At 37.8% G+C, this 22,778-nt stretch overlaps 2 long non-coding RNA genes across 2 annotated transcripts in view; both read right to left on the bottom strand.

The window, feature by feature from the left end:
• Positions 1–10,837: 10,837 nt before the first annotated feature.
• LOC128293936 (uncharacterized) overlaps positions 10,838–22,778 on the bottom strand; it is a 34,911-nt gene continuing 22,970 nt past the window's right edge. Inside the window, exons 2-3 of the long non-coding RNA XR_008284093.1 lie at positions 11,024–11,112; positions 10,838–10,909 (exon numbers count right to left, since the gene is read on the bottom strand). This is a non-coding gene — a long non-coding RNA (uncharacterized LOC128293936). The remainder of the gene's footprint in view (positions 10,910–11,023; positions 11,113–22,778) is intronic.
• On the bottom strand, positions 14,447–15,850 carry LOC128293937 (uncharacterized). The gene is made up of 2 exons (XR_008284094.1): positions 15,807–15,850; positions 14,447–14,637 (listed from the first exon to the last, which is right to left on the bottom strand). It is a non-coding gene; the product is annotated as an uncharacterized LOC128293937 (long non-coding RNA).

Below are 22,778 nucleotides of genomic sequence, written 5' to 3'. Positions count from 1 at the left end.
CAAACCGTTCTCAGATGCTCCGCGTGTTCACTCTCATCACAAGAGTAAATCAGTATGTCATCGATAAAGACCACCACGAACTTATCCAAATATAGCCAGAAAATGTGATTAATCAAATCCATAAACACCGCAGGGGCATTTGTTAAATCAAAGGGCATAACAAGAAACTCATATATTGTCCATACCTCATCCTAAACGCTATTTTTGGTACATATTACTCTTTAACCCTTAACTGATAGTAACCCAACCTTAAGTCGATCTTAGAAAACATAGTGGCTCCCTTCAACTGATCGAAACAATTATCGATCCTTGGCAAGGGATACTTGTTCTTCACAGTCACCTTGTTGAGCTATCAGTATTCTATGCACAATCTCATTGACCTATCCTTTTTCTTCAAAAATAGTACTGGGACACCCCACAGAGAAAAACTCGGTCTCGCAAAACCCTTTTCAGTTAACTCTACTTTCAACTCCTTCAACTCCGTAGGAGCCATCCTATATGGAGAAATCGAGATGGGTGTTGTACCGGGGACTAACTCAATTCCAAATTCAACTTCCCTCACTAGAGGTAATCTGGGTAATTCTTCCAGAAACACATTTGTAAACTCACAAACTACTGGTACGTATTCAATCTTTGACTCAGATGCTTGAGTATTCAGTACAAACACGAGATAAGCCTCATATCTTTTTCTCAAATATATCACTGCCGACAATGATGATATCACCACAGGCAAGTTATCCGTTCTACCCGATTCAACCCGAAGAACATCCCTGCTTTCACACTTCAACTCAATAATTTTTCTCCCACAGTCTACTACAACACTGAAAAGTCAACCAGTGCATCCCAAAAACATCAAGTTAGCTAGAAAATAGTGTCCTCTAATTGTCAAAGGACAATTTCTACACACTTGGTCAACTAACACATGCCTGCTTAAAGGGTTTGACACCTTTATCACAATTTCGGTAGACTCTACTAGCATGTTCATACGGGGTATCAATTCTATACAAATATAAGAGTGGGTAGACCCCGGATCAATTAAAGCAATAACAGGTATATCATGGATAGAAAAGGTACCCGTGATCACATTAGGAGACTTTGCCTTTCACGGGCACGTATAGCATAGGTCCTTGCAGGTGCTCTACCCTCGGACCTTCCTGCAACATCTCTTGGTGCACCTCTACTGCTAGACCCACTTTCAGGGTTCTTATGTGGTCTACCCCTTGAAGGAGCACTATTCGCCCTCACATCTTACTTTTTCTTATTATCTTCTAATTCGGGACAGTTTCGAATGAAGTGGTCTAGTGATCTACATTTGAAGCAACCCCTCCCGTTGCCTCGGTACTCGCCGAAATGACGCCTACCACATTGTAAACATTCTGGCCTATTTGGCTGAACACTAACGACACTCACGATAGAAATAGTCTGGGCTTTAGAAGTCGTATTCTGCTTGTTCTTGCTCTTATTTGAGAACTCCACTGGCGTGTTCGATTGGGTAGGAAACTCTCTCGATATCTTAGATGAAGTCTGCTGTGATTTCCCCATCTGTCTCTTTCTTGAGTCTCGGGACTCAATGTTAGCTCTTCTCTTCTCTTTGGCCAATTCTTGACCTTACATGCTCTCTCCACGAGCACCACAAATTCCCTCAATTCTAGGAGTCCAACTAAAAGACGGATATCTTCATTCAAACCATCTTCAAATCTTTTGCACATAATGGCTTCTATAGATATGCACTCTCGCGCATACTTGCTGAGTCTTACATACTCACGCTCGTATTTAGTCACCATCCTACGACCTTGCTTCATCTCTAAAAACTCTTTCCTTTTCTGGTCTATAAACCACTGGCTAATATACTTCTTCTGGAACTCTTCCTGGAAAAATTCTCAAGTTACTTACTCTCTCGGTACAACTGACACGAGAGTGTTCCACCATTGGTAGGCCGAGTCTCGTAAGAGTGGCACTGAGCACTTCACGCACTCCTCAGGCGTGCACGATAACTCATCAAATACTCTAATGGTATTTTCTAACCAAAATTTTGCTCTTTCCGGGTCATCATCAATCTTAGCCCGAAATTCCTCGGCCCCTTGCTTTCGTATCTTATCTACTGGGGGTTTTTTTCTCCTAACCAAATCCACTCCTTGCGGAGCTACAAGGGCATACTGAGGAATTGGATGAGGTGGGAAGCTTGAGTATTCAAATTTGCTCGAATAAACTCCAAATACCACGCGTCCATTATGTGGAGGTAAGCTTCTCTAGCTCCTCTGCCCTAACTCATTGTCACGGGCCCACAATCAATTGGCACAGTGCCTTCAGCGGGAGTCAGAGCATGACTTTCCATGTCATTTTCCGTAGCTATGTCAGGATCCATTTACTATATGAAAACATAATTTATAATCGTCATGAGTAGTCACACTATCATTATACAGTTATGGCATGTATAGCTAGACTCGTAATCATGCTAGGTTAGTCCTAAAATTAACTAAACCATAACTCTGATACCATTAAATGTAACACCCCTTACTCGAGTACGAGGCTGGGACTGGGCACGAGGCATTAACATACTTAACCACATGCATACAGTCATTTTGATGTCATTAAGACTCGGTCCAATTAAAAAATTTTCAAACTTTGTTTAGGCTCCTTAACATGGGCCTACAAGGCCCCAAACATCCATGGGAAACCATTCAGAGCCAACTCAGTTCCTTATACCGACTAAATAAAAATAACTCTTCAACTAGGGCACACACCCCTGTGGAAGGGAAACACACCCATGTGGTCATTATAACAGGGCCGTGTTAATGGCCCGTGTGATACACACAGCTTAAGCATCTAGGGACACGCCCATGTTCCATGCTCGTGTGAATTAAATTCTGAATACGAACCTACAGGGGTTTTCACACGGCCTGACACACGCCCATGTCTATAGCCCATGTCTAAAAACCTTGACATTATGTTTCTAACGTCAGCACCCGATTTGGGGCACACGGCCAAGGCACACGCCCATGGCTAGAGGTCGTGTCCTCCACACGGCTGAGACACGTGGTCATGTCTTTGCCCGTGTGTTTACTACAATACATTTTGACTTGCAAAGTTTATGTGTAGGGGACACACGGCCTAACAACACGCCTGTGGGGCTGACCGTGTGTCACACACGGGCTAGACACATGCCCGTGTGTCTACCCGTGTGGACAATATAAAGCAATATACCAAGCCTTTTCCACCCTAAAACAAAATTTAACATTAACCAACACATCAAAGATTAACTTACTATGATCTCTCAACCAAACAACCATAACTAGGACCCACGTACATTACATATAATCAACCATGCTAACAAGTTCACATTCATGAAAGGCTAGCTTGCATTCACATAATAACTTTCAATATTAGCCAATTTCCATGGCCTTATACAAAATAAATCAAATTCTAAAGTAAGCCAACATATTTGGCCAATTAACAATGACACAAAACTCAAAAGTCAAGGTCCTATACATGATATAATAATAAAAAAAGATCTAACTATACCAAGTGCTTCGGATGATAGTGTGACTGGCTTCTCCAAAGTAGAGATGATCCTCGAGTTACTATGGCAGCACTATATGAAAATGGAAAGGGAAATAGGGTAAGCATAAAGCTTAGTAAGTTGCATGAAAATAAACAACAACTACTTATCATAAGGAAATATGCTCATAACCTTTCATAGATTGTTCATGAATACATAAATAAATGCAAGTACAACTTACTCATCACCATCCAATACAAATCAATTGCATATATTGAACCCATGTCTCATACATTTCAATTTGGTACCTATACCACTCACCACACGATCATGACTTTTCTCATTTCGATACAAATCATAAACCTTTTGTTGAACCATTTGGAATGCTACCAGGTACTCAATAGCCCTAACATAGGTTAAGATGCCGACGCCATGTCCCAAACATGGTCTTATACTGGCTTTCATATAGCGAGGTTGATGCCATGTCCCAAACATGGTATTATACTGGCTTTCATATAGCGAGGCCGATGCCATGTCCCATACAGGTCTTACACTGGCTCTCATCTACCGGTGTCGATGCCATGTCCCAGACAAGTCTTGCACTGACACACTACAAACTGACGCCATGTCCCAGACAGGTCTTACACTAGCTTGTATAACACAAGGCCGATGCATGTCCTAGACATGTCTTACACTAGCTTAAATATCTCGAGGCCGATGCATGTCCCTGACATGTCTTACACTAGCACACATATCGCTCATTATCACGGTACAAATATCCAAGTCTATTCCAAAGGTTCAACGAAAGTCTTTACTGCGTGAGTTTCTCAACATGTATTCTCATATTCCAAAATCGAGACAATTTATTCCATATCAGTTTAAATACACATTATAAAGATATAGTTGCATTATTGACATACAACTTACCTCGGATTACAAAATGTAGGCGGCTAGATGAATTACTCAACTTGTTTAGTCTTCCCCCGGTCCAAGCTTGGTTTTCGTGTTTCATGATCTAAAATAATATAAATTCACTCATTTAACCTCTAAATAAATTTAAGCAATCATAAGTTCACATTTTTTGCAAAATGACCATTCTGCCCTTAGACTTTCACAAAATGACCATTTTACCCTTAGGCTCGAAAATTGATGTTTATCAAATTTCTTAAAATATTAAACCTAGCCAAACCCTTTTTACTCTTATAATGACCCAAATTTCCCTTTGTTTCACAACATTACTATCCATTTTACAAACTTTACAAAATGGTCCTTTTTAGGGTTATCATGAGAAGTTCTTTCACAAAAGTCGTTCACTACACCACGAAGATTCATTTTCTTCCATAAAAACACAGTAAACATCATAAACCCTTTCATGGAAAAACCCTATACTATTAATCATTTTGCAAAATGGTCCCCTCACTAGCTAGCTCATGCTACAAGTGCTGCAAAAGTACAAAAATTATCAAAAATAACCTTCAATTTGACTTACTTACAAGAGGATAGCTTGGCTGAAATTTTTGAAGCTTAAAAACCCCTTTTTTTGCTGGTATGAATGGTGGGAAGAAGATGAGAGAAAATAAAATATCATTCTCTCCTTATTCAATTTTATTTTTTTAACCAATTTAATCACTAAAACCCACCTAACCTAGTCAACTTGGTCAAATCTTGTCCCTATGGCCGGCCAAGCTTCTTTTAAAGTCTAATTGTACTTTAAAGGCCTCCAATTATGGCTCTCTAGCTATTTAGTATATCTATCAAGTAAAATAGAACTTTTACCCTTTATGCGATTTAGTTTTTTTTCAAAATTAAGCTTCCAAACGCTAAAACTAATTCACCAAATTTTTCATGCACCTATATAACCATGCTATAACTCTAATATAATGATAAAATAATTTCTCTGACTTGAAATTGGTTGTGCCAAAACCATCGTTCTGACTAAGTCCAAAATCGGGCTGTTGCACGGGGTACTCATTACATGCTTAGTAAGTTCATATAATGGAAAGTAAACTTAACGGTCATTTTAAACACATAATCTCAACAATCCATACAGTCCAACCATTCTAGATAATTTTCGCTAAACACATGCACTCAATTAATAAGTTAGTCTCAAATATTACGAGATGCATAGATGAGCTCATCATATCATGTACACATTATATTTCATGTTTCTCATGTCTTATATATATATATATTTCATCCCTTGAATTATTGAATTCCCGATGGATATTTCATCTGTCAATTCATATCCAGAAGTACCGTCTTGGTACATTCTCAAGCCATATATCCTACAGCAGAATTTGTAACACCCCAAACCCGGCCCAGACGTTATGGCCGAATCTGACGTGCCACATTGGAGTTGAAAACCCACGTTCTGTTTTAGTGTTTTAAAACCATACATTTTATTGAGTTAACAAAGTGTATGGAAACGGGCACCGTGTAGGTATCCGAGAGAGAGGAGGTGAGCCATGAAGGTCGCTTAAGTACCAAGCTCTTTAATTGGATCCAATCCTAGACATGCCCACAACCATAGCCACACTTTGTCATATCGAGTTTAAATTTGTTTAAGTGGACGTCTTTGATAAATCGATTAATCGTGGTGTTGAGATATTTTGAAAACAAGTATCATTTTGAAAACACGTCCTAAGTCTAGCCCATTTGAACAATTATCAACCAGGTTTGAAGTTATTAAAATAAAATAATCCAGAAGAAATAAAAGAAAAGTTAAAATGGCCTTATTACAACCCAAAAATAAATAATATTTAAAGGAAATTTAAAGAAAACCAACGCTTATTTAAAAGTCCAAAGACAATCACCATGGCCACTCAATCCCTCCGCCCAAGTCCCCACATCAAGGCTCACCGCAAGGTTAAGGAAAGGGGGTGAGTTTGGAAACTCAGTGTGCAACAAGCCCCTTTCAGAGCCCAAAACAATAACAGCCTGTTGGGTCTAAGCCCAAATCCAATCTCAAACATGTACTGGGCCATAGCCCTTTTCATATTTCATATTTCATAACACTGGGCCGAAGCCTTTTCAAATTTCATATTACTGGGCCGAAGCCTTTACTGTAAACGGTATGGCCCTTAGGCCCATTTCAATATCACATATAATTTCAATGAAAGAATGCAACCCATTTGGGGAGACTACTCAACCCACCATCCGCTACTCTCCACCCGTACCAACCAACACACCATGTGGGGATTAACTCGACCCACCCCGCCATACTCTCCACTGGCAGCATAGCTGCTTTATCATATAACTGGAGGCCTAGCCTCTTTTAATAACTGGGGCAAAAGCCCTTTCAATAACTGGGGCATAAGCCCTTTTATAACTGGGGCATAAGCCCTTTTGATAACTGGGGCATAAGCCCTTTTGATAACTGGGGCATAAGCCCTTTTTCACTTCCTCCATCCATATAAAAACCCAACCCAATGCAGTTATGATTACATCATGTGCATATCATACATATCATGTGCATATCATACATGTCATGTGCATCTCATACATACCATATTTATCAAAATCCCATGTATTAAAATCATACATAAACCCTAGGGGTATAATGGTCATTTTTACCTAGGGGCAAAACGGTCATTTTCATGGTATAAGGGTAATCTCATAATTTTACCAAAAATTAGGGTTTCCATGTTCATTAACGATTACTAACAATCCATGGGTGCAAACAGTGATTCTGGCCCATTTTTAGCGAAATCGAGTTATTGGCCTTAAAACCCCTAATGGGCCCTACTTAGCCAATTTCGTCATCTAGGCCCATTTAGCCTATATTCCATAACGGTTTTAACGGTCTTATCATGCCATATAATGATTTCCGTTTTCTACCATTTTTACCCAAATGGGCCCGAAAGCCTAATGGGCCCCACTTGCCCCTCGAGGCCCAACTTACCAAGAACGCCAAAATCACATTCTTCTGTTTCCATCGTTCTCGATCATCGTCTCATCGATTCTAACTAACTAGTGAGCGTTAAGCTTGCTCACAAGTCCTCGAAATGCCGAATTTGGCATTTGACTTTTCGGCATTTTATCGCTTTAAGCTATGAAAGGGTTCGTTTGTAACACCCCGAACCCGAGACCATCGCCGGTGTCGGACACGAGGGGTTAGCAAGCCAAGTTCACTTGTTTTGCCCATCCATTGGACATTTCTAGTCAGGCTGGAAAAACTGTGTCACTGTCGCCTTAAAAATCATATCTCGAGTTTCACAACTCGGAAACTGGTTTCGTAAATTTTCCCTGAATGTAGACTCATATATCCATCCATGGATTTATTTCTAGAATTTTTGGTCGGGCAAATTGGTACAGTTTATTAGTTAAAGTCACCCATGTTACAGGGATCGACTGCTCTGACCTTCGCGTGGTATAACTTAAATATCTCTCTGTACAGGGCTTTAATGCTGGTGCCGTTTGTTTCTAATGAAACTAGACTCAAAATGAAATCTGTACATATAAGGTATGTCTCCTAATTATTTTTGGATAATTTATAGTGAATTTTTAAAGTTTTGACAGGGAACCCAGAAACCATTCTGGCCCTGTCTCACAATAGCTTTAATATCTCTTAACCTGTAACTCCTATGACCATTTCGTTTCTTCCATAAGAAAATAGACTCATCAAGGTTCATTTACATAGCTTATTCACTATTTAATTCCATTCCTATGAATTTTGGTGATTTTTCACATTCACGCCACTGCAGCTGGCAGCATCTGTTTTTATGGTAGGGCTTACCTATTTGGTAGTCTCCATGAATCAATTAGTCTTGCCATACATAGGTTCATATATGATCATTTTAACCATACCAATGGCTGATCATATGACCAACATTCCTATTTCCAAGCCATAGCCACATCATGACACCAAATATATATATACAAACCACAATTAGTCTAAGTTCATGCTTCCCTTTTCGAGCCATTTTCGCATGGCCGTACATACTTACATTACAACATATTTAACAAACATGAGGTAGTCCTATACATGCCATCTCAAGTTCAACCAAAAATTTATACCAAAATGGAGGCTTGATAGTGTGGATGACTTCGACTTCAAAGATCCCAAATCCGATTGCTTGACGAAATCTAAAAAAAACTGAGAGCCAAAGCAACGGGGTAAGCATTTTTATGCTTAGTAAGTCTCAAGGAATATAATCAACTCTAATTACAGCAATACATTCACATAGCCAAATGCATCATTTCATTTATACACATTCTTACTTCACACTTCATCATTATATAATTTCACAAAGTATCAATCAATTCAATAACTGAAATTCATTAGTCGATTGAGCGAATGTTGCTCAAACATGTCGACTTTCCAATGCACATATAACGTACCTTATCCTTTGGGCTTTTCAAGTGTACTGATTGAATTCATTACAGCAACCAACACTCACCTCCAGCCCAAGATTCTTGAATATAACCGGATATAATCACGTGCACAAATGCCTTGGTCTTAGCCCAGATAGAATAACTTCGCACGAATGCCTTCGGTCTTAGCCGGATATAGCCACTAGCACAATTGCCTTGGTCTTAACCGGATATAATTTCCAGCATAATTGTCTTGATTTAGCCGGATATCATTCAATTTCCCATGAACACATACATCAATTATCATTGGACATACATAATTCATTTTCGTTACTAAGGCTCAAACGCAATTATAGTCACAAGCATATTCGCCGGGACTTAGCCCGGTATCATTCAATTTCTCATACACACATAAATCAATAATCATACACATCCATACTTCATCTCACATAATTCAAGTAAGGTCACTTCTTGAGGACTTACCTCGGATGTTGTCGAACGGCTTTTTCGGCTATTCGATCACCTTTTCCTTCCCCTTGTCCAATTGTGGCCCTCTTAGCTCTTGAGCTAATTCAAACAAATTCAATTTATTAAAACCTCGTTGTGCTTGCTTATGGCCGAATATGACAAGGATTTTAAATGGTCATATGGCCACTCTTTAGCTTGAATACACAATGGTCATGCACATTTTATACTACATCAAGCAATTCAATACAATTTATTTGAGCATCAAGGAAATGCTCAGGCCTTCAATAGGCTACCCAAGGCCGAATATTCATGTACATGTTGAGGTCAATTTTGCACTTAATACCTCACAAAAACAGCATGCAATTTACTAATTAATGCTTTGCACATTGTGGCCCAAAACTTATAATATAGCATCAAGCACTTATATGTGTGCTAGGCCGAATTGTGCTTGCAATTTCACAAGCATTCTTCCACATTTTCTTCTTTAAACCAATATATTCATCACTTAGTTCATAACCAAACATAATGTGAAATCATATATATGCATATATGAGCATGGCCGAATTTTCAAGGTGTCCATAGCCATCCAAAACACAAATTTTTAACTAACATGCAAGAAGCATGAATCATGCTCAAGAATGCATCATCATCAAGCTTCACACTTAGCATGCAATGGCTTTATCACTATAACAACTTTGGCCAAATACCATTTCCATGGCATAACAAAGATTTGAGCCATGGCTAACATGCACATCAAGTTAGCAACCAAAACATGCATGAAACTCCCAACACAACCTCATACATACCTTAATCTTGATGCAAATTTAGCCAAATCACCTTCTAGATCTCTTCTAAACAAAGGAAATGAAGCAAAAATCCCTTCTTCCTCTTAGTATTTTCGGCCAAAAAGGGAGAGAGCAAGCATGAACAAATTTTTTTGTTTTTCTCTTCTTGGTTGCACGGCAATGGGGTATGCCACTCTCTCACACACATTTTTTTCATTCTTTTCTCACCCATGCTTATTTGTTTACTATTTCTCCCTAATGCCCAACAAAACATGTTTCATGACATGTTTAACCCATATCTCTTTGTCATGGCGGCCATTACTTGTAAAAGGGGAATTTGACATGCAAGTCCATTATTTTGCATGCATGCTTTAATTAGTCATCACCCTTTCCCTATCGTATTTTCAAAGTTCACTACTAAGTCCTTTCTAGTGGAATTCACCTTTATAACACTAAATCAATCATCAAAAAATGTCATACATGAATACACACATATTATAGGCATCGAAATAAATTTTAAATTATTGTTATGCCTCGGTTTTGTGGTCCCGAAACCACATTTCGGCTAGGGTCTATTTTGGGCTGTCACATCGTTACACACCTGATTTGCGATATTCCTTGACGAGATCTCCTATGCGATTTGTCCTATAATCAACCACTTATAGATTAGACCATGTTATTATTAAACCAAATCGAAAACTACCTATTATCATCACTTACACATTCGGCCACCATCCACAATGACCCTTGGGTTCATACCTTTACCGAAGTTGATGACTAGATTTAGTCACTCCGATGATCCAAGCTTTTCACACACTCCTCGATCGGTAGCCTTTAATCCTCACTAGCACCAACAAACCAAATAACACCAAAAACCCTTTTAGCCTTAGTCGACAGAGGGGTTTTCAGCTTTTCTTAAACCACAAGATACAAATGGAAAGAAGGTTCGAATACTTACCAAGAGATCTACTCATTGAAGAACGTTCCAAATACCTTCCTACCCCATATCCGTTGTGAATCCAACTTAAACGTGCGTAGAAAATAGATCTAAATATTAATTCCCGAATCACTAAAATATGAAGCTTTCGGCTTTTCAGAAAATATTAATCTATGCTATTTAGAGGGTTAGTACACACCTGTTATGGGTTGAAGTTGAAACACTTCCAAAATCAATCGCCACGATAACCACCACCATCACTCAAACTTAACTAATCCAATATCAATATATGTAAATCCTAAGCACATCACCATACGGAACATAAGGGCATATTCGTCATTTTACCATACAGGTATTTTGGTAGTTTTACAAATTGAGGGTATTACGGTAATTTCACAAACCAAGGGTATTTTAGTAATTTTGTAAATCGAGGGTAAAACAAGAATTTTGTAAATCAAGGGTAAAACAAGTAATTTTGTAAATCAAGGGTAAAACAAGAATTTATAAATCGAGGGTAAAATGGTAATTCGTAAATCAAGGGTAAAAGCAGTAATTCTATAAATCGAGGTAAAACGATAATTATGTAAATCTGGGTAAAATGGTAATTATGTAAATTAGGGTAAAACGGTAATTCTATAAATCGAGGTAAAATAGTAATTACAGAACCGAGGGTAAAAGCAGTAATTCAGTAAATCGAGGGTAAAACGGTAATTTTACAAATCGAGGGTAAAAGCGGTAATTCTATAAATCGAGGGTAAAACAAGAATTTCGTAAATCAAGGGTAAAACAATAATTACAGAACCGAGGGTAAAAGCGGTAATTTCGTAAATCGAGGGTAAAATAGTAATTCAGAACCGAGGGTAAAGCGGTAATTTTACAAATCGAGGGTAAAGCAGTAATTCTATAAATCGAGGTACTTTGGTAATTTTGCAAGTCGAGGGTATTTCAATAATTTTACGTGTCGAGGGTATTTCAAGAATTTCACAAATTAGGGGTATTTTGGTAATTTTACAAACTAGGGGTATTTTGATAATTTTACAAACTAGGGGTATTTTGGTAATTTTACAAACTAGGGTATTTTGGTAATTTTATAAACCAAGGGTATTTTAGTAATTTTACAAAGTAGAGTATTTTGGTAATTTTGTAAACCAAAGTATTTTAAACATGGATAACAATACTAATGGCTCTAAAGCCCATTCTCATTAAATGGGCCCACACGCTCGTGTGGCCCTTTTAGCCCAAACCTAGCCACAGATATGCGATTCACCTAGCCTAGTCCAATATTTACTACACAATCAAACAACTTATCCAATTGGGCTCAGAGGCCCATTGGGCCCATATGGCCCTTTCTACCATCGCTACCAAGTAGCCATCCAACAACAAGAGTAGTGATAAATACACACCGATAGGAGACTAGAGTTAATCCACGCCCGAGCACTCTTAGCCGACGCCCAACCCAAACGAAAGCACGCCATACAAATGAAAGGGATCACCAAGAAAGGTACATTTACTCTCTTCATGGTTCCTCTATTTAAAGCCGACTTCACAACCACTCTTATATTAGCTTCCGATGTGGGATCCTCCAACATTAGAGTTTAAATTCAACACCAACTATTGCCCCCGTTAGCAAAATAAATGCTCTTTGCTTGCCATGGGATTCAACCTATGCCTCCCTTAAATGCTCCACACGCTACTTGCCACTAAGCCACAAGGCTTTTTGTGTCATTTATTTAACACAATAATTTCAAAACCCTCATCCAAGCATCCGGTTTTTTTCACTTAATACCAAAATTTTTTGCTAAAGCCCAAGTTTGAACCCAAGATTTCTCTAACACTTCTCAGGGCCATTAACCACCAAAGCGGACATTTAATTGTGTCATTTCATTGCACAATTAAATACCTATATACAACCTCCTTACGGACCCCCACTCAAGGCCCAATACTTCTAGGCCCAAATTCGGGGTGTTACAATTCTACTCCCCTTAAAGAAATTTCGTCCTCGAAATTTCCAACTATCAACTAACCGTATTACTCAAGTCAAACCTCTATGCTTCCGCTACGCACTCTAATTAAAAATAATTCTTAGTACGACCCAGAACATCTAATTACCAAAGTAAAGAAACATTTATCAAGCACGCATACAATTCATAACACATATTTAAATAAAATAAACTTGGTGATCCCGAGCTCGATGCTCCTTGGACCCACATCTAAGACATGCTCCTGTCTTCCTATGGCATTCACCCGGATGACGTCCGTTGTAGTCTTTGCAGATTGGATAGGTTGGTCGTGCCTTAACATGTTTCACAGAACGAGGCTTGGTTTTCTGAGAACTAGAATCCTTCCTTTTCTTACACTCCAAGCACCCTGCTTGAAGCGTTTCCCTAATTTCCTTAATTTTGGTATCCAATACTTCCTCTACCACTTTCCTTACTAACTCGGCCAGTGCCTCAGTACCAAGCTCCGAGTTACCGCTACCCGAAGTTGGTAGACTTTGCTTACCCTCAGAATTCATATCAATACTCTACATTGCTAGTACACATATCAATTAACTACAAAGATCTAAAAAATTTTACTATTTATTCACATGTCTTATGCAGAGATAGTATTTTAAAGTTTCTATTTTCACAGAATCATAGCCTAGCTATAGTCTCGATATTCTAGAGTTTTTAGGGTTGCCCTAGTCATAATGTCATGATATGGTCTCAGTTCTATCTACAGTAATATCTTAATATAGAGTAATATGAGGAACAGAAATACTTACAGACTTGGTGCCGGGGATTCAGTGCGCCACTTCTTTCTCAATCCATTTAAAACTCGAAAACCATATTTTTGATCACCGAAAATAGAAATTTAAAAACTTTGATTTGAAAACACCCTTTATTTTGAAACTCTTGATTTAAAACAAAAAAACTTGGACCATTTTAACATATATACTCCGCAAAACATCTTTAAAATGAACTTTTCAAAAACCATTTCCAAAAATACCCTTCTTAGGCCTAAATTTTTGAAAAATTTTCGGACCCGATCCACAGCCGAGTTGTTGCAACTTAGCTCTGATACCACTAAATGTAACACCCCAAACCCGGCCCAGACGTTATGGCCGAATCTGACGTGCCACATTGGAGTTGAAAACCCACGTTCCGTTTTAGTGTTTTAAAACCATACATTTTATTGAGTTAACAAAGTGTATGGAACCGGGCACCGGTAGGTATCCGAGATGAGGAGGTGAGCCATGAAGGTCGCTAAGTACCAAGCTCTTTAATTGGATCCAATCCTAGACATGCCCACAACCATAGCCACACTTTGTCATATCGAGTTTAAATTTGTTTAAGTGGACGTCTTTGATAAATCGATTAATCGTGGTGTTGAGATATTTTGAAAACAAGTATCATTTTGAAAACACGTCCTAAGTCTAGTCCATTTGAACAATTATCAACCAGGTTTGAAGTTATTAAAAATAAAATAATCCCGAGAAGAAATAAAAGAAAAGTTAAAATGGCCTTATTACAACCCAAAAATAAATAATATTTAAAGGAAATTTAAAGAAAACCAACGCTTATTTAAAAGTCCAAAGACAATCACCGTGGCCACTCTGAATCCCCTCCGGCCCAAGTCCCCACATCAAGGCTCACCTGCAAGGTTAAGGAAAGGGGGTGAGTTTGGAAACTCAGTGTGCAACAAGCCCTTTCGAGCCCAAAACAATAACGACTGTTGGGTCTAAGCCCAAATCCAATCTCAAACATGTCTTGGGCCATAGCCCTTTTCATATTTCATATTTCATAACTTTGGGCGAAGCCTTTTCAAATTTCATATTCTTGGGCGAAGCCTTTATCAGAAGCGGTATGGCCCTTAGGCCCATTTCAATATCACATATAATTTCAATGAAAGAATGCAACCCATTTGGGAGACTACTCAACCCACCATCCGCTACTCTCCACCGTACCAACCAACACACCATGTGGGATTAACTCGACCCACCCCGCCATACTCTCCAATGGCAAAGATAGTGCTTTATCATATAACTGGAGGCCTAGCCTCTTTTAATAAGCAGGGCAAAAGCCCTTTCAATAATCGGGGCATAAGCCTTTTATAATCGGGCAATAAGCCCTTTTGATAATCGGGCATAAGCCCTTTTCACTTCCTCCATCCATATAAAACCCAACCCAATGCAGTTATGATTACATCATGTGCATATCATACATATCATGTGCATATCATACATGTCATGTGCATCTCATACATACCATATTTATCAAAATCCCATGTATTAAAATCATACATAAACCCTAGGGGTATAATGGTCATTTTACCTAGGGCAAACGGTCATTTTCATGGTATAAGGGTAATCTCATAATTTTACCAAAATTAGGGTTTCCATGTTCATTAACGATTACTAACAATCCATGGGTGCAAGCAGTGATTTCGGCCCATTTTAGCGAAATCGAGTTATTGGGCCTAAAACCCTAATGGGCCCTACTTAGCCAATTTCGTCATCTAGGCCCATTTAGCCTATATTCCATAACGGTTTTAACAGTCTTATCATGCCATATAATGATTTCGTTTTCTACCAATTTTTACCCAAATGGGCCCAAAGCCTAATGGGCCCCACTTCCCTCGAGGCCCAACTTACCAAGAACGCCAAAATCACATTCTTCTGTTTCCATCGTTCTCGATCATCGTCTCATCGATTCTAACTAACTAGTGAGCGTCGCTTGCTCACAAGTCCTCGAAATGCCAAAATTTGGCATTTGACTTTTCAAGCATTTTATCGCTTTAAGCTATGAAAGGGTTCGTTACACACCTGATTTGCGATATTCCTTGACGAGATATCCTATGCGATTTGTCTTATAATCAACCACTTATAGATTAGACCATGTTATTATTAAACCAAATCGAAAACTACCTATTATCATCACTTACACATTCGGCCACCATCCACAATGGCCCTTGGGTTCATACCTTTACCGAAGTTGATGACTAGATTTAGTCACTCTGATGATCCAAGCTTTTCACACTCCTCGATCGGTAGCCTTTAATCCTCACTAGCACCAACAAACCAAATAACACCAAAAACCCTTTTAGCCTTAGTCGACAGAGGGGTTTTCAGCTTTTCTTAAACCACAAGATACAAATGGAAAGAAGGTTCGAATACTTACCAAGAGATCTACTCATTGAAGAACGTTCCAAATACCTTCCTACCCCATATCCGCTAGAATCCAACTTAAACGTGCGTAGAAAATAGATCTAAATATTAATTCCCGAATCACTAAAATATGAAGCTTTCGGCTTTTCAGAAAATATTAATCTAAGCTATTTAGAGGGTTAGTACACACCTGTTATGGGTTGAAGTTGAAACACTTCCAAAATCAATCGCCTACGATAACCACCACCTGTCACTCAAACTTAACTAATCCAATATCAATATATGTAAATCCTAAGCACATCAGTCATACGGAACATAAGGGCATATTCGTCATTTTACCATACAGGGGTATTTTGGTAGTTTTACAAATTGAGGGTATTACGGTAATTTCACAAACCAAGGGTATTTTAGTAATTTTGTAAATCGAGGGTAAAACAGTAATTTTGTAAATCAAGGGTAAAACAGTAATTTTGTAAATCAAGGGTAAAACAAGAATTCTATAAATTGAGGGTAAAATGGTAATTACAGTAAATCGAGGGTAAAAGCGGTAATTCTATAAATCGAGGTAAAACGATAATTATGTAAATCGGGGTAAAATGGTAATTATGTAAATTAGGGTAAAACGATAATTCTATAAATCGAGGGTAAAATAGTAATTACAAACCGAGGGTAAAAGCAGTAATTACGTAAATCGAGGGTAAAAGCGGTAATTTTACAAATCGAGGGTAAAGCGGTAATTCTATAAATCGAGGTAAAACAAGAATTTCGTAAATCAAAGGTAAAACAATAATTTCAGAACCGAGGGTAAAAGCGGTAATTTCAGAATCGAGGGTAAAATAGTAATTACAGAACCGAGGGTAAAACGGTAATTTTACAAATCGAGGGTAAAACGGTAATTCTATAAATCGAGGGTACTTTGGTAATTTTACAAGTCGAGGGTATTTCAATAATTTTACAGGTCGAGGGTATTTCAGTAATTTCACAAATTAGGGGTATTTTGGTAATTTTACAAACTAGGGGTATTTTGATAATTTTACAAACTAGGGGTATTTTGGTAATTTTACAAACTAGGGGTATTTTGGTAATTTTATAAACCAAGGGTATTTTAGTAATTTTACAAAGCAGGGTATTTTGGTAATTTTGTAAACCAAAGTATTTTAAACATGGATAACAATACTAATGGCTCTAAAGCCCATTCTCGGCCCAAATGGGCCCACACGCTCGTGTGGCCCTTTTAGCCCAAACCTAGCCACAGATATGCGATTCACCTAGCCTAGTCCAATATTTACTACACAATCAAACAACTTATCCAATTGGGCCCGTAGGCCCATTGGGCCCACATGGCCCCTTTCTACCATCGCGCCCAAGTAGCCATCCAACAACAAGAGTAGTGATAAATACACACCGATAGGAGACTAGAGTTAATCCACGCTCCGAGCACTCTTAGCCGACGCCCAACCCAAACGAAAGCACGCCATACAATGAAAGGGATCACCAAGAAAGGTACATTTACTCTCTTCATGGTTCCTCTATTTAAAGCCACTTCACAACCACTCTTATATTAGCTTCCGATGTGGGATCCTCCAACATTAGAGTTTAAATTCAACACCAACTATTGCCGCCTCGTTAGCAAAATAAATGCTCTTTGCTTGCCATGGGATTCAACCTATACCTCCCCTTAAATGCTCCACACGCTACTTGCCACTAAGCCACAAGGCTTTTTGTGTCATTTATTTAACACAATAATTTCAAAACCCTCATCCAAGCATCCAGGTTTTTTTTTCACTTAATACCAAAATTTTTTTGCTAAAGCCCAAGTTTGAACCCAAGATTTCTCTAACACTTCTCAGGGCCATTAACCACCAAAGCGGACATTTAATTGTGTCATTTCATTGCACAATTAAATACCTATATACAACCTCCTTACGGACCCCCACTCAAGGCCCAATACTTCTAGGCCCAAATTCAGGGTGTTACAGAATTACCAGTCCAGGCTAAATTCTAGTTGTACCATATACTCAAAGGGCTTTGTCAGATTACTAGTCTAGGCTCGATCCTTTATATGACAAAGAATTCCCTATAGAGTCAAATTTGGATTACCAGTGTAACAGCTCAGCTTTTAGTTGTTTCAAGACCACAAATTTGAGTTAGAAAAATATTTTAATATTAATTTCCATGTATTTGGTAAGTGAATTGACATGTGTGGACTGTTTGTGTGCTTAATTTGTAAAAATGACCTAATCGCATAAAATATAAAAGTTGTGTGCTAGATGTTTAAATGCTTATTTGAGTTGGCTTTCTAGAGTAAATGTCCTTATGTGGTTATTTAACCATTGGAAGTTTGAATGGACTTATAAGGGCATGTGTTAGGTGAATTTATAATTGTTTATAAAAGGGCAAAATAGGAAAATGTTTATTAAAGTAATTTATATGAAAACAAATTAGAAAATCATGTCATATATGTGTTCATCCACTGAAATTGAAAAAAAAAAAGAAAGAATAAAGGCTTTTAGGTTTCGGCACATTGGAAGCTTAATTTGGGTATGTTTTTACTTCAGTTTTCGATAATTTCTACATTTTTGAGATCATTGCTAAGTGTACTATAAAGCCCATGCCTCAATTTCCAATTTTGTTGATGATTTGAAAATGTGTCATGGATGAATTCATGAGTTTTGTGTTGTTAAATGGTGAAATATGAAAGCTTGATGTTGGGTTTACATGTTTTGTCTTTGGCTTTTAGTTGAATTTGAGTAAATTGGGCTAATTTGTGAAAATGTTATTTTGAGGGACTAAAATGTGAAATAAATGAAAAGTGTGGACTAGTATGAGTACTAGAAGAATTCTGCCAAGCATAAGTATATGCAAATTATGTGTATTTTGTGATTTTGTGAATTAGGGACTAAAGTGTCAAAATGTGAAAATATGAGGGCTAAATTGTAAAATGCCCTAAATATGTGTTTATAGATGGAATTGTATTAATTGGTGAATAAAAGGGTTAATTTTGAAAACCTATAGATCAAGAAAGGAGGAATTCAGACTTAGATTGAGAAAAGTCGAAGGTTTTCGAGTAGATAGTCCGAGTCGACAAATTCCGAGTACGAGGTAAGTTCATACTTAAAATATGATGTTAAGTAAGTTTTTATGCCTTTATTCTACATGGGTTGTATATAATTGAATTGGATAATATGATGATGAATCAGAAGCTTTGGCACTAAGTGTGCGATTTAAACTAGCTTTGGCACTAAGTGTGCGATTTATCTAGCTTCGGCTACTTGAGGCACTAAGTGTGAGATACCAACTTAGTCTCGGTTATTTGAGATGGCGCTAAGTGTGCAGAAATATTTAGCTTCGACTAACCTTATAGCACTAAGTGTGCTGATGTGTAAAACACGAATAACTTATGGAAAGTCTTATAACATTCAACATGAGGTAAGTACAAAAGTGAATAAGTACGGGAAGCTTCAGGTATGTATAATGCCTAAGTGGTAGATGATGTTATGTATATGAATCTCATTGAGTTGATATAGTTATATGGATTGAAATTGTGCAAATACTCATAGGTTATCATTTTATGTTTATATACTATGAATGTTTTGAGTACGAGCTTACTAAGCTTTTGAAAGCTTACTCTGTGTGATTATTGTTTGTTTCACAGTTATCGTAGCTACTGAAGGCTCGGGGATAGTCAAGGATCGTCACCACACTATCGATCTCATTTTGGTACTTTTGAAAATGTAAATATTTGAAGTATGGCATGTATAGGCTAGTAGTTGGGAGTATGTTTTGTGATGTATATATATATCTAGCCATGTGATTTGACTAATTTGTGTTTGAACTTATGGTTGAGAAAGGCTTATGATATGTGATGTTATTTTGCAGTAGTGGCATTTTCTAGTTGGATAATGGAGAAGGTGAGGTTATAAGTATGTAAATGGTTGATAATATTATTGCATGAATGATGTATATGTTTTAGCATGAGAAATTGGATTGTACATAAATGCTTGTTTTTATGCTTGTAAGTTGACCCTAAAAGGGGTGGCAATTTGTCTTAACGAAGCCTACTGATAAACCGTAATTTATACATATTTTTACCCCATGTTTAACGTATTTTATGGATGATTTTCCATTAGAATTGGTGAATTCGATGCTCCTAAAGCTTTAATTTCAAGTTTTACACTTAGGAGAGCATAAGAGAGCAAAAGGAACGAGAAACAGGCCAAAAACGGAGAAAACGGGCCAAAGTACAAAATCAACACGGCCTGGACCTCCTTACACGGGTAGACCACACGGCCGTGTCAATTTGGCGGGCTCGACCACGACCTGAAGTAATCGTACACGGGCGTGTCCCTGCCGAGCCCAAGTTGAGTCCAATTCAGAAAAGGCTAATTTTGCGGGCTTTTCGGCATTCCAAAGCCTATAAATACACCTTAGAGAAGGAAGAAAAGGGAGGACGAAGTAGGGGGTAAGGAATTACTCCAAGAAAGACGATTGATTCATTTTAGAAGCCGGATTCATCATCAAGACTGAAGATCTCTCCTCAATTCCCCTTCAGGAGTTTTGGGTTTTCTTTATATTTTGTATTCTTTGTTATTCTAAGATGTTTTCTTATTTAGTTATGAACTAAATCCCCTAAATACCTAAGGGGAATGAAACCCAAGACAAATCTTGTTATTATTTTCTGAATTGTATGATAAATATTTGACTTGTTCTTAATTATATGTTCTTAATTCTTGTTTTGATATCTCAGGATAATGATTCAAGATAAGCTCTTATCCAGAGTAGGAATAGACCCCGTTTAAGAGTATATTTGTTATAATTAAGCGGAATTGATTGCGCGCCTAGACATAGGGTGACAAGATTTTGCCGAATTAGGGTGAAACCTAATAAGGGGATCCATAGATTGAGTTAATGCAACCCTAAAGTGTTAATTAGAGAAAAGTCTCGGTTATTCAATCTAGGGATTAGACGTTATTAGTCTTGAATAGGGATAATAACATAACTCAGAGACCTCTACGGAACAAGTTGAATGAATAAATTGTCCGATTTGGAGCCAGAATAACAAGTAAAGTCTTGATGGATTTTTCCTTAGGTATTGTCTTCATTCAATCGATTTTCCCAAAAGCAATTCCCCAATTCTTTTCTCTGTGAGTTCTTAGTTTAGATAATTAGTTAATTAAAACAAAAAGCCCTTTTATTCTTAGGCTAGATAATAAAAAGACAGTCATTACTAGTACTTTTAGTTCCTATGGGTTCGGCAATTCGGTCTTGCTAAAACTATACTACTGTTCGATAGGTACACTTGCCTACATCGCGAAAATAGTTAGTTCAAGAATGAGTAATTATAAATATTTAGAACCTATCTTGAAACCTCGCGATCAAGTTTTTGGCGTCGTTGCCAGGGAACTAAAACATTAGGAATGCTTAATTTTTATTACTTTAGCCATTTATTTTTTGTGCACTTTAATTTATTTTTATTATTTATTAATTTACTTTTTCCTTCTCTTGGCAGGTTTTTATAGTTTATGACTAGAAGAAATTCGTCAGGCCCATTTCATTTTGGCGAAGAAATCGATCGTACAGTTCGTAGAAATCAAAGAGAAATAAAACGAAGCTTAAGATACACAGAGAACGAGCAAGAAGATGATACTCAACCCCCAACCGAAGAGATGGCTGAAAACAAGGCAATCAGCTACCTCCTGCAATTGCGGTTAATCAAAATCTTGCTCCACGCACTATGTATGATTATGCTAAACCTTCTTTAATAGGAACTAAATCGAGCATAGTTAGACCTGCTGTAGCTGCAAATACTTTTGAATTAAAACCTAACACTATTCAAATGATACAGCAATTTGTTCAGTTTGATGGTTTACAGGATGAGGATCCCAACACTCATTTAGCCAACTTCTTAGAACTATACGATGCATTTAAAATTAATAGTGTCGCTGATGATGCCATTCGTCTTAGATTATTCGCTTTTTCATTGAGGAACAAAGCTAAACAGTGGTTGAACTCGTTACCACAAGGGTCAATTACTACTTGGGAACAAATGACCGAAAAATTTTTACTAAAATATTTTTCGCCGGCTAAAATGGCTAAATTACGTAATAATATCTCTTCCTTTGTGCAGATGGATTTAGAAACACTCTAAGATGTATGGAGAGATACAATGACCTTTTGAGAAGGTGCCCTCACCATGGGTTACCGCTTTGGCTACAGGTTCAAACATTCCATAATGGCCTGAATCCTTCAACTCGACAAATGGTTGACACAGCCGCTGGCGGAACCATCAAAAATAAAACACCTGAAGATGCCTATGAGTTTATAGAGGAGATGTCACTGGATAACTATCAATGGCAAGTTATGAGGACAAAGCGAATGAAAATAGCCAGCGTTTATAACGTCGATTCGGTCACAGGTTCACCCAGTAATGCAGTGCAAAGCAATTGGATGTGGAACAAGCCATTTGGAATACCAACCTTATGGCCACAACATGGATAACGAGCAATTAAACTACATGGGTAATAATCCTAGACCTCAAAAAAATCCATATAGTAACACTTACAATGCAGGTTGGAGGAACCACCCCAATTTCTCATGAAGTGGTCAAGGAAATCAAAGACCATAACCACC

Source organism: Gossypium arboreum, chromosome 6, assembly GCF_025698485.1.
Source record: "Gossypium arboreum isolate Shixiya-1 chromosome 6, ASM2569848v2, whole genome shotgun sequence".
NCBI lineage: Eukaryota > Viridiplantae > Streptophyta > Magnoliopsida > Malvales > Malvaceae > Gossypium > Gossypium arboreum.
Note: the sequence above shows the minus strand (reverse complement) of the source record. Positions and strands in the feature narration are given on the sequence as shown.